Raw genomic sequence first — 12,534 nt, forward strand, 5'->3', positions numbered from 1 at the left:
CCCTGGACCGCAGCAGCCTGGTTCTGCACCTGAAGCGTTGAAAGTTGAGAGCATACGTTCTGGCGTGCCCCTGACAGGGTGTTCAGCTGCTCCTGCTGAAGTACCTTGGCCAGGTCCCGTAGATCAGGCTGCGTAGGCGAGCTCATGGCTTCCGTTTCCTGTCCTGTTTTGGTTATTGGTGAGCCCTTAGGTTCCCTGAGGTCCCGCAAGACCTCAGAGGACAGCCGCGCACCCCGAATCTTCACCCGCGGCGACCGCCGTTCACCAAGGGTTGAGCCCCCAGCTGCAGGCAGCCAGCGGGACTGCTGGAACCGCGGGGTGACGGCCGGCCTGGCTGGTAGTCAGCAACACAGTCTCTGAAGGGCAGCTAGCAAGGACGGCTAGCACTGAGGGACCACAGTCACTGAAGGTGGCTAGCAAGGACGGCTAGCTGGAAGAGGAACACAGTCTCTGAAGGTGGCTAGCAAGGACGGCTAGCTGGAAGAGGAACACAGTCTCTGAAGGTGGCTAGCAAGGACGGCTAGCTGGAAGAGGAACACAGTCTCTGAAGGTGGCTAGCAAGGACGGCTAGCTGGAAGAAGAACACAGTCTCTGAAGGTGGCTAGCAAGGACGGCTAGCTGGAAGAAGAACACAGTCTCTGAAGGTGGCTAGCAAGGATGGCTAGCTGAAGAGGAACACAGTCTCTGAAGGTGGCTAGCAAGGACGGCTAGCTGGAAGAAGAACACAGTCTCTGAAGGTGGCTAGCAAGGACGGCTAGCTGAAGAGGAACACAGTCTCTGAAGGTGGCTAGCAAGGACTGCTAGCTGAAGAGGAACACAGTCTCTGAAGGTGGCTAGCAGGAACGGCTAGCTGGAAGAGGAACACAGTCTCTGAAGGTGGCTAGCAAGGACGGCTAGCTGGAAGAAGAACACAGTCTCTGAGGGTGGCTTCTGACATCTGAAACGGAAGCACTGGACCCTTCCCGTTCCGGGGTTTAAATCTCCCGCCAGTCCATCCCCTCTCAACAGCAGGAGCCAATCCCGCCGGCCTTGGCAGGCAAGGGACGCCTGGATTGGCCAGCCTGCCGTGCAGGCGGAGTCTCCACCTCAATGCCCCAATCCGGCGCGAGTAGGCGGAGCTTGCTCACTGGTCCGCTCCGGGGCAGGGAAGCGACGACGCCGGCGCCGCCATCTTGGCCGGCGTATTCTCTTCTCCGAGGCCGGCGTTCGCTCCAGCGGATCGCCGGCCTCGGACCGACCTGCGGCAGCGTCGGCCCCGCCTGCGGCTCAGCTTCGCCGCACTGAGTCCCGCGGGCTCCGTTGACCATCGCTCCCCGCCGCGGGAGCCCAGGTAAGGCTCCGGGACGGGACAGCTACATACCTGTAGAAGGTATTCTCCGAGGACAGCAGGCTGATTGTTCTCACAAACCCGCCCGCCTCCCCTTTGGAGTTGTGTCTTCCCTTCTCTTTGTCTTGCTACATATGAGACTGGCCGGCACGAGCCGGTTCGGGCGGGAAGACGGCCGCGCATGCGCGGTGCGCATCGGCACGCGAGGACTAGCAAAGGACTTTGCTAGAAAGTGTTCCGATTGGAGGGGCTGCCGTGGACGTCACCCATCAGTGAGAACAATCAGCCTGCTGTCCTCGGAGAATACCTTCTACAGGTATGTAGCATTCGCTTTAATGCTTCACTTACCTGAGGGCCTTGATCACCCTGCCCTAATGACTCTAGTTTAAAGCCCTCTTCAGTAGGTCAGCCAGTCTGCTGCTGAAAACACTTCTTCCCTTATCATCTCTGTTCAGCAGCCCTTGGAAAAGCATCCCATGGTTCAGGAAGCCAAAATGCTCTTAACACCACCATCTGCGCAGCCACATATTCATCTCAAGGATGTGAGCTTCTCTGCCTTGGCCTTTACCCTCAACAGGGAGGATTGATGAACACCACCTGTGCATGCTATCCCTTCCTTTTTATCTGAGGTAGTTTCTGCTTTTCATGGGGTATTTTTTTGTGTGTTTTTTATTTATTTATTTATGCAATTAAATTTACAAAGACAAAATAATCTTTGAAAGAAATAACACCAACATTTTAAGAAAAATTAAACTCGAGGAAATAATTACAAAAACACAAAGAAAAGCTTGGTTAAACAGTCCACAATTAAGAGGGTCCATGATGAAATTCCAAAGGAAGCTGGACTAAAAGAAAATCATAAAAAGGAAAATACAGGTAATCTTCCCTATTATATCTTGGTCAGCTAAACAATTGGATCTACACCTGTGCTACCCTGAGAATTAAAAAAAACTGCGTAATTGGAGAGGTTAAATAAACCACATATTCATTGTCTTTATAAAGAAGAATACATTTACAGGGAAAACGTAGTTGAAAGGGAGCATTTAATAATAACACCTCTTGTTTCATTCCTATAAATTTCTTCTTCCTTTCCTCCTAGAAAGGTAGGTTGAGATTTTTGAAAATATAATCTCAATAACGCTTCTTTGTCTTGTAAGAACACGAAGGAAACCAAGAGTGTAGCTCTAGTTTTAATTTCCTCCACTGCCTGTTCTATCAATGTGGAAACATCCAAATTATCCAATTAAGTTTCTTGTGGAGATTGTTCATCCTGTTTTTCTTTAACTTTCTCTCATTTCGATGGTATTATCATATAGTATAGTTTTTGAACAGGTGGAAGAGAATTCTCTGGATATTTAAAGTTCTCCTTTAAGAACTGTTGAAACATGTCTCTAGGTGAAACAAATCTCGAATGTGGAAAATTAAGTATTCATAAATTTAAATTTCTCAATTCTCCAAGTTTTCCACTTTGCGATGAAGTAAAAATCTATCGCCTGCAAACTGCGCTTGATTTTCTTGTAATTTAGTCATCTCAGCTTCCCACTTAGTAAGATTAGTAGTAATAGTTTCAGTAACTTTCTTAACCTCTCAAATTTGCACAGCATTATTTAAGGCAGTCCTTATGCAAGGTTTCAAGGGCTGTCCATATTGATTCCAGCTAAATTTCTTGTGGTCTCACTAATGGCTGAATTGAAGAAGCACAAAGAGCAATTTCGTCCTTAGTATAAGCTGTAGAAATAACTTCCTCTGTTGCTTCCTTTAACGCCATATCCAAGGAATGCTGGATCCCCTCCAAAAAGGGCTGTGAGGTTAAACCTACAGCAGCAATCTTTCCCGCTGCTTCCACAGATGAAGTTTGCTTCCCCTTCACATCTTCCTTTAAGTGAAGACTCGGCACATTAACTTCATCCGGTTGTGGGAATGGAGGGGTTGCTGGCTAAGCTTTCCAATCCGGGACTCTTCCTAGTCTCGGAAGCAGAGGCTACCAATATCGGGGAAGAAATAGCAAAGGCTGTTATAGAAGTCTGATGAATATGAGGAGTTTATGGCTTCAGAAGGGGAAGTCCCTTTAGCTTTCCCTTCCTTTTCGGCATGCTCAAACAGGAATAAAAGGTAATGTTCAATAATTAGAAAAATCAGCAGGAGAGTGTTCTTAACAGCCAACCTGTATCGGCTGCTATCTTGGATCCCCTCCCTCTGCTTTTCATGTTAATCAAGCTCTGTATTTACACTCTTTTTCTGAATAGAATTGTGGATAAGAATTCTCCTCCTTGTATCTCCTTGATGTTGAGTTCTTTTATACTATTTAGAGGTCACTAATGATTTTAGGTTCTCAGTGTCTGTTATGGCCCCAGAGGTCAGACATCAGCTTTGGCTGTGGTCTGGTTCTGGGTTCCTTTCTCTGGTCCCTTCTTAGGGGCAGTGGGTTTGTAGCACAGTAATACAACACACAAGTGTGGCTTGGCAAAAGGTATTCTTTTCCTTCTTATCTGTTCCCTTCTCCGCTACTGCCAACTCCAGACTTCGCCCCTTCTGTCTTGCTGCGCCCTATGCCTGGAATAGACTTCCTGAGCCCCTACATCTTGCCCCATCCTTGACCATCTTTAAATCTAGATTGAAAGCCCACCTCTTTAACATTGCTTTTGACTCGTAACCACTTGTATCCACTCGCCTCCACCTACCCTCCTCTCCTCTTTCCTCTACACATTAATTGATTTGTTTGCTTTATTTTTTGTCTACTAGATTGTAAGCTCTTTGAGCAGGGACTGTCTTTCTTCTATGCTTGTGCAGCGCTGCATACGCTTTGTAGCGCTATAGAAATGCTAAATAGTAGTAGTAGTAGTATCTAGAAATAGGCTTACAGTACTTAGGGCAGAAAGATAATATAGCACTGCTTCTGTGTGTCTCAGGGTCTGCCTGTCTCTCTGATTCTGTGTGTGCATCTGTCAGTGAATGAGAGTCTGTTCTTCTGTCATGGCTGAGAAGGGAGATGTGTGTGGACGTGTGTCTGAAGGTGTGTGTGTGTGTGTGTGCTTTCTCTTTGTCCCTATCTAGGTTTAAACAACTGATTTCTTTTCCCATGCACTGACCTGTGATATAATTTGGTTAGTTTTACAAAGGAAGTGTGAATTCCTGTGAAGGCACAGTTTATGGAGACAGTGGTTTATTCGTATTGTTTTCCTGTGCACTGAATCTGGTCTGTTTTATTGCTCAGAAGCACAGGTGTTGAAACATTCAGAGACAGAAAACATCCTGTACTGACATTCCCAGGGATCAGACTAGGAGGGGAGGAAGGAGAATGTCAGAGCTGCTCTCCCAGAGGCCTCAGGGCCTTGCACAGCATAAGGTAATGCTGACATCTGGCCACTTTTTTTTCTTAATGGGGAAAAGATGGGAGCAAACTTGGGTATCTGATAAAAGCATTCACATCTACCACTGCTTTATACACAGCAGTGCCTTTAGTGTTTTCTCAGTGTGATAGTGCTACAAAAATGGAGGAAAAGGGTGGTGGATAGAGGAAGTGACATAAGAGCTCTGAATGGCTGCCTAAATTGTTATCTCCCTCACCTCCTTGCTTATAATCAGCATCCCTGGACATCATCCACAACTTTTGCACCAGTAAGCTGCAAATACAACCGTGGGTACATTGAGTGACAATGAGTAAGCTGCCTTCATCGGGGCAGAGACCCGGAGCGCCTTTCAACTCGTCTGACGGGTAAGGCCTCTCAGAACCATGTGTCTCCGGCCCTTCCTTCTCCCTCGGACTCGGATTCTGCAGTTTCAGTAGCGGACGCTTCCACGTCGCAGTCTAAGCGCCTCTCTAAATCATTACAGCAGTGCTTGGTGAACATTCAGGCTGAGATTAAAGCCTCGAAAGAGGAAATTTTGGATAAAATGGATGTCTTGAGTGTTGACCTTAAGGAGCTCGGGGGGGGGGGGGGCGTGTAGAGGAGCTGGAGGCTCGGGTCCTGATTCATTCCAAACACATAACCCACGTGGATTCATGTCTGATAAAACTATAGGACAGGATGTAAGAATTACAGTATAAAATGGATGACCTGGAAAACTGCGGGTGGAGAAAAAATCTGCGATTCCGGGGAGTCCCCGAGTCAGGGGACTTGGAGGATATCCCTGTAATAGTCAGAGGTTTGTGCAAGCAGTTGCTGGGAGATAGCGGGGACGCTGCCTCCATTAAACTAGAGAGAGCGTCCCAGGCCCTTGGGAGACCATGGGAAAATCAGCCCAGAGACATTGTGGTTCGCTTCGCTAACTTCTGTGACAAAGAAAATCTTTTACAGAAAGCTCGGCTGATTCCTAATTTGAAGTTCAACAATGTTAAGGTCTCTGTGTACCAGGTCTTGCCTCAATTTACTTTATCCCAAAGGCGAGCTCTGAAACCAGCTCTGGACATTCTAGCTAAGGGGAAAATTAACTATCGTTGGGCTTTTCCTTTTGCCTTATGTTTCTCTGTCCAGGGGAAGGCTTACAGACCTCGTCAGTTGGAGGAGGCTTGGAAAATTCTGCTGGACACACGCTTGACGGACTCCCCAATGCCTAAACAAGATCTAAAGGAAATTTTTAATGACATCAATCAAAATCTCCATATCATGCATTCATGGGCGGATGCATTTCGGCTGAAACTTAATGCAGAAAAAAACCAATGCCTAATACTCACCTCTCAACATAACAAGAACAAATTAACCACCATCAACACACCAAAGCTGAACCTTCCAATCTCGGACACCCTAAAAATTCTTGGAGTTACCATTGATCGACATCTAACACTCGAGAACCACGTGAAAAACACAACCAAGATGTTCCACTCCATGTGGAAATTAAAAAGAGTAAGACCTTTCTTCCCAAGGACTGTTTTCCGTAACCTGGTACAATCAATGGTGCTCAGTCATCTAGACTACTGCAATGCACTCTATGCCGGCTGTAAAGAGCAAATAATCAAGAAACTTCAGACAGCCCAGAACACTGCAGCTAGACTCATATTCGGTAAAACAAAATATGAAAGTGCTAAACCCCTATGAGAAAAACTACACAGGCTCCCACTTAAAGAACTCATCACGTTCAAGGTGTGCTCCCTAGTTCACAAAATCATTCACGGAGATGCACCAGCCTACATGTCAGACCTGGTAGACTTACCACCCAGGAATGCCAAAAGATCATCCCGCACATTCCTGAATCTGCACTTCCCTAATTGCAAAGGTCTGAAATACAAACTAATGCACGCGTCAAACTTTACCTACTTGAGCACACAGCTATGGAACGCATTGTCGCACAACTTAAAAATGATTTACGAATTAATGAACTTCCGCAAACTACTGAAGACCCATCTCTTTAACAAGGCATACCACAAAGATCAACCAATGTGAATATACACAACTCCTCCACATATATTCAGAACTGTCTTACAATTTCTGCTTGTTATACTACTATCATGTCATCATTATCATGTTGCCCAAGATCCTTCTGCAACACCAAATGTCTATTTTCTAATATATTTCCACTATTCATGATTATTTTAAGCCACGTTGAGCCTGCAAAGAGGTGGGAAAATGTGGGGTACAAATGCAATAAATAAATAAACGGTGGCCCTGGCTACCAGGGTGAAACTTCAGCAATGGCAGAGGGTCTCCCTGAAGAGAAAGTAAGCTTCTCAGTTGGGTTAAATTGGACTTAAGGTCTATTGGTACTGCTATGGTAATCACTCAAGGTTATATCTTGTGCCATAGGAGCCAACTTTTCAAAATGATTGGGGGTGCTGATTTTTTTTTTTTTTTACAGGTGGTGCATTCCCTCCTCCTCCTCTTCTCCTCCCTCTCCTCCGAGTTCCAGGCCCCTCTCTTCTGAGTTCCAGGCCCCCCTCCCTCTCCTCTGAGTGCCAGACCGACCCCAGCCTGACCTCTTCTCCCACAACAGTCCTCCGCCGGTCCACCCTTGCCTTCCTGCTTGCTGCCAAGAATTTTTAAAGTCATCTTACCCCGGGGTCCCGGCAGCAGCAGTGAAAGGTGAGCAGGCTCGGCGCTTCAGCCTTCCCTTCTCTCTCAGCTCTGGTCCCACCCTCATCTGCACCTGGATATTTATGCTAAGTTATGCATTTTAATTGCAAAATAAGCACAGCCTATGTAAAGATTTAAAGCCCCACTTCAACACAAGGGTGTATAGTACTTAATGTGTACTGTAAAAAGGATCACAGTAGACGTCGTGTCCCTCGACTGACTGACCTCTGGAACTTGACCGCTCCCGCTATCCTCATACCGGGGCCTCCTCTGGAGACGGACGCCTGCTCCACTCAGCTTTCTTTTCGAGTTCTCTAGTCCTCCAGAACCTTCCTGTAGTCAGTGGGCCTTTCTGCACCCTTTCCTGGGGGGATACAATTATTGCCTGTCCTTGTCTTCCTGGGGGTTATTCCACCCTCAGGACTCTCTGGGCTAGTGCCCTTTGTAAACCCCCCCCACCGGAGCCTTCTCTGGTGTGCCTTGGTCCTCTAGGGGCTCCTGCCTGGCCTCACCAGCCTTTTACCACAGGGAACCACCTTGAAACCAGATTTCTATGTGGTTGCATTCATTCCGGCCTCTAGGTTTGGTCTTCCCCTTTTCCTCAGGGTGACCTCTTCCTTAATCGGCAGTCCTGGTCCTGCTGTTGCAGGAATTGATGCATGAATTTATGATACTTCAGGAGTCAGACAGCACACCAGAATGAGAGAGAAATCTTCTTTATTTGCCAGCAAACAAAGTAGAACATCAGCATTAAGTCTCTTCTTCTCTTTCTCAGCTCTCTGTGTCTTTGTGGCTTCTGTCTCAGCTGCTTCTCTTCTTATGCTGTCTTCTCCTTCTTCTGTCTGTTCCTTCTGTCCTTCTCTTTCTTCTGAGCTCCTTCTGACGTAAACTGCTTCTTCTCCCACTTAAATACAGTTCTATCTAGCCTAGCCTAGCCCCCTTACTCTCCAATTGGTTAAGGAATAGATTGATTACCTTGCCTCAACCAATCAGCTCTATACAAATATCAGTTACATAGGTTCCAGACATCCTAAACTGACCTATGACCTGGGGGCCCCTCAAGCTAGACATTTGGGCTCCAGAACTCCTGCATGTTATTATGATTGATTTCTCATCTATAGCTTAACCTGGGTTCACTTAGAGGATAATGGATATTCTTACATTTATTATTCTCATATTCCTAGTACTAACTGCTAACTAAACTCTGGCATTCATTAAAGGGGTCAAGGGCCAGTCTTACTTAATGGCATACATATCAGTTATTACTTTCAAGACCATTTCTACATTTTACCTATAATTAATCAAGGAGAAGAGAGCTGACTAGTCCTGACCTCTTTTCACCTATCAGCTCCATACATCAAATCAGCCAGAACTATGGCTAAGTCAAACCATATGTTGATCTCTTCAACTACAGTTTTGCTTAGAAAGTCAGACAAAGAGTAATACAGAATTTAAAAAGGTTTCCTACATATTAACTACACAGAATACATATTCTAAAATAAGCATAATCAAATTCCCTATAAAACAAATCTAAACATCAGGAATATCTACATATTAAGCACTTCTAAATAGTATTTCAGCCTATTCCTTAAACTACAATATGTCATATGTCTGGCTCATGCCTGCTTGCAAAACTATTCAATATGCCTAATAGTATACAAATGTTGAGCTAGCCTTCATCATTCACAAGGGACAGAGTTTCATTTCTCACTGACCTTTCTAACCTTTGGCTTAGCCAAGCTAGACATTGAAAATAATCTGAACCATCTGGCATTCCTTCACTTTAGTTGCAAGGTAAAAAATTGAACTTTTTAAACACCAGACTTTTAATATCATTTCTTTGTCCACTGCCTCATTCCCCCCTTTGAGACTAAAATCAGCTTATGCAGAGATAAGTCTCACAACTCAAACTCTGGGGATTATAGTGATCCTAACTAGGAATAGACTTATGAACCACCATTACCCTACTTGTTAAGGTCCGACGGCATACTGCCGAAGCACATGAGGCCAGGAAACAAAACAACAACCCTGCTAGAACTAAGACTATTAGGGAAATAAACAAGGGACGTATCCAGGAAGTCAATGACCACCACCAGGTCTAATCCTCCTCGGTAATCCTCCACATTAAGGCTGGCCAACTGTAGGACTTTATCCATGGCATGCCTAACTACATGCGTCCTATTTATGACAATAGTACAGCACTCTGAAGAATTTAGCACTGTGCAGAGGCCACCCTGGGCTGCAAAGAGATAATCAAGACCCATACGGTTATACCGAGAAACTATACTTAATTCATTAATTTGATCCTGCAATGCATTGACTACCACGTTCAGCTCATGAACTAAAACATGAAGTAGGGATTGAAGTCTCCGGGTAGCCATACCTAGTTCAGTAATACCCGCTACCGGGCCCCCAATTGGAATCCAGGCCGTGGCAGAAAGGGCTACAAGTCTCTTTTTAGTCAGAGGATAAGTAGAATTAGAGGCATATTTTCAAAGCACTTTGGGAGGCTAAGTTCCATAGGTTTCTATGGAACTTTGGGAGGCTAAGTGCTTTGAAAATGAGCCTCCCTATATACTGGAGGGCTAATTCAATCGCCTCATCCTCTGTGGCAACGGAGGAAGGTAAGGACAAGGCCTCTCGCTTAGAGCGGTGCGGGGATGGTGGTTTGAGAAGAGGAATAACTTTAGGAAAATAATTCAAGGTTACCAATACACAAAAATCATATGTGGGGGGAAGAATCATGTGGAGGACATTATCACAGAGCCAGTAATGACCAAGGAGAGGGCGATGAAAGTTCCCAATAAATGTAGGCACAGGATGGAGATTAGGATGCCCATAATGCGAGCCCCTATCCCAGGGGGAACGAAGAAGAAATGGAGACTTTGTACACCATAGGTGCCAATCCCCAATTGTAACAGACCGCTCATATGATGCAACCCCTTCATACCCCGGGGACTTATGAAAGTAGAAAATAGGATGGGACACTATAGTCTTCTCAGTAGTATAGTTAGGAGCCAGATAATCACCTTAGTCATAATCTGCAGGTATGGTAGTAGGGCACATAGGAGTACCTGGAGAAACTACCCACACAGGTTCCTCCTTCTCTGGGAGAACATTAGTATAGTTACAGGGAATGGGAAGAACAGTTGAGATGTCTCTTGTTAAACAAAACACTCCAGAAGCTGGATAGGGAGACGTAAAAACTGGCCTTAGAGAAGAATCAGAAGGGGAAGTAGCATTATAAAAGGACCACCAAGTATAATCCTGGCTCCAAGGACCTGAACTCGAAAAGTAGGGAGGTATAAGAGCTGGGAGCTGCACAGGAACAGGAACAGCTGGGACATCTGTAGTATAAGGAGAAAATCGGGAACACACAATACAAGGGGAAGTAATCTTTGCCTGACTAATTAGTTCCTGGACAGAGTGTAACCAAAGGTTGGAGCGAGTTGGGGTTTTAGGAACAAGGAGGCAAGGAGTAGAAAACAACAAAAGCATCCAAACTACTAACATTTTCTTTCTTCCTAATCTAAAACAAATACAGCAAACTAATTAAGCAATAATATTTCAACAGTCTGTGCTAATCACAGATTACTCTCATATAATGTTCTCAGTCTTTGAGTTCTTATACCAGTTGGGATAGACCCTCAACTGACAAGGATCAAGCTTTCAAATTCCAAGAAAGCCAGAATCTGGACAGAAAGAGTCTCAGTGTGAAGCCGAAGTTCAGCAGCTCCTGCAGTACGCAGTTGACCCTTCTTTTCAGCTAGTAGATTCTTTGGTTCGGGTCAAGCGCAACTTCAATGGCTCCGCAGGATCTCTTTCTGCTCTCCACTGTTTAGGCTCCGTCTGATCCTTGCTGGGCTCAGTCTGGTCAGCAGACTTAATTCGAGACCAATGGACCCATGGAGTTATCCCTGCGACCTTCACAGCTGTAGGGGTAGAAAGCAAAACAGTAAAAGGTCCTTTCCATCGGGGCCCCAAAGGCTGGAGCCTCCAGTCTTTCACCCAAACTCTATCCCCTGGCAGGAAGGAATGTACCTGAGCCTGGAAGGGGACAGGGTTTATTTCTCTCACATAAGACTGAAGCTCAGAAATTATCTTGCCCAAGAGGGCTACCTGCTCCTGCACCTGGGCAGACCCTAAAATCCCTATGTCTCCCTTAATTCCCTGCAAAATGGCTGGGGGCTTCCCATACACAATTTCAAAGGGAGAGAGGGCTGTTCCTTTAGTTGGGGTGCATCTGAGGCGGAAGAGGGCTAGTGGCAGTGCCTGTGGCCATTTCAGTTGGGTTTCCTGACAAATCTTTGCTAGGCTATTTTTCAAGGTTCTGTTTGCCCGCTCAACCTGCCCTGAACTCTGGGGACGATAAGCACAATGCAATTTCCAGGTAATGCGCAATGCGCGGGACAGGGCCTGAAGTGTAGCTTCAACAAAGGCGGGACCATTATCTGAACCTATGGCAAGGGGCAATCCATACCTGGGGATGACATCCCTAAGGAGGGCTCGAGCTACTTCTGTGGCTTTCTCAGTAACTGTAGGATATGCTTCCACCCACCCAGAAAAGGTACAGACCATGACCAAGAGGTATCGGAGCCTACCGCTCCTGGGCATTTCTGTGAAGTCTATAACTAGGGACTCAAAGGGTGTTAGTCCTCTAGACTGAACTCCTGGTGGAATACGGGGTCCCTGACGAGCATTATTCTGGGCACAGAGAGTACATCGGGCAGAGGCAGTGGCAACCAGACTATCCAATCCTTCCAGCACCACTACTCGACTGAGTAGGCGGGCTAGTGCTGTTTTCCCTAAGTGTGATAGGTCATGAGCTTGAGACACTACAGGCCAAGCTAAGTGGCGTGGCACCAGAACTCTGGTATCAGGGAGATGTAACCAGCCATCAGGTCTCCTTACTGCACCTTCCTCTTGAGCCCATTTCTCTTCCGTTTGGGTATACATAGGTGTCCATTCTTGCAATCGAATTTGGAACAGGGGAGTCACAGTACTTGCTGGGGGTCCTCGAGCAGCTTCCTTGGCCACCCGATCAGCATGGCGGTTCCCTCGGGCCACTGGAGTATCTACCCTTTGGTGTCCCCTGCAATGAATAACAGCTACCTTCTTAGGGGCCCACACAGCCTCTAGCAGCTGAAGTATTTCAGGTCCATACTTAACAGGTTGGCCTGCAGCATTTATGAGTCCCTT

The sequence above is a fragment of the Microcaecilia unicolor genome, chromosome 2 (genome assembly GCF_901765095.1).
Source record: "Microcaecilia unicolor chromosome 2, aMicUni1.1, whole genome shotgun sequence".
Lineage (NCBI taxonomy): Eukaryota > Metazoa > Chordata > Amphibia > Gymnophiona > Siphonopidae > Microcaecilia > Microcaecilia unicolor.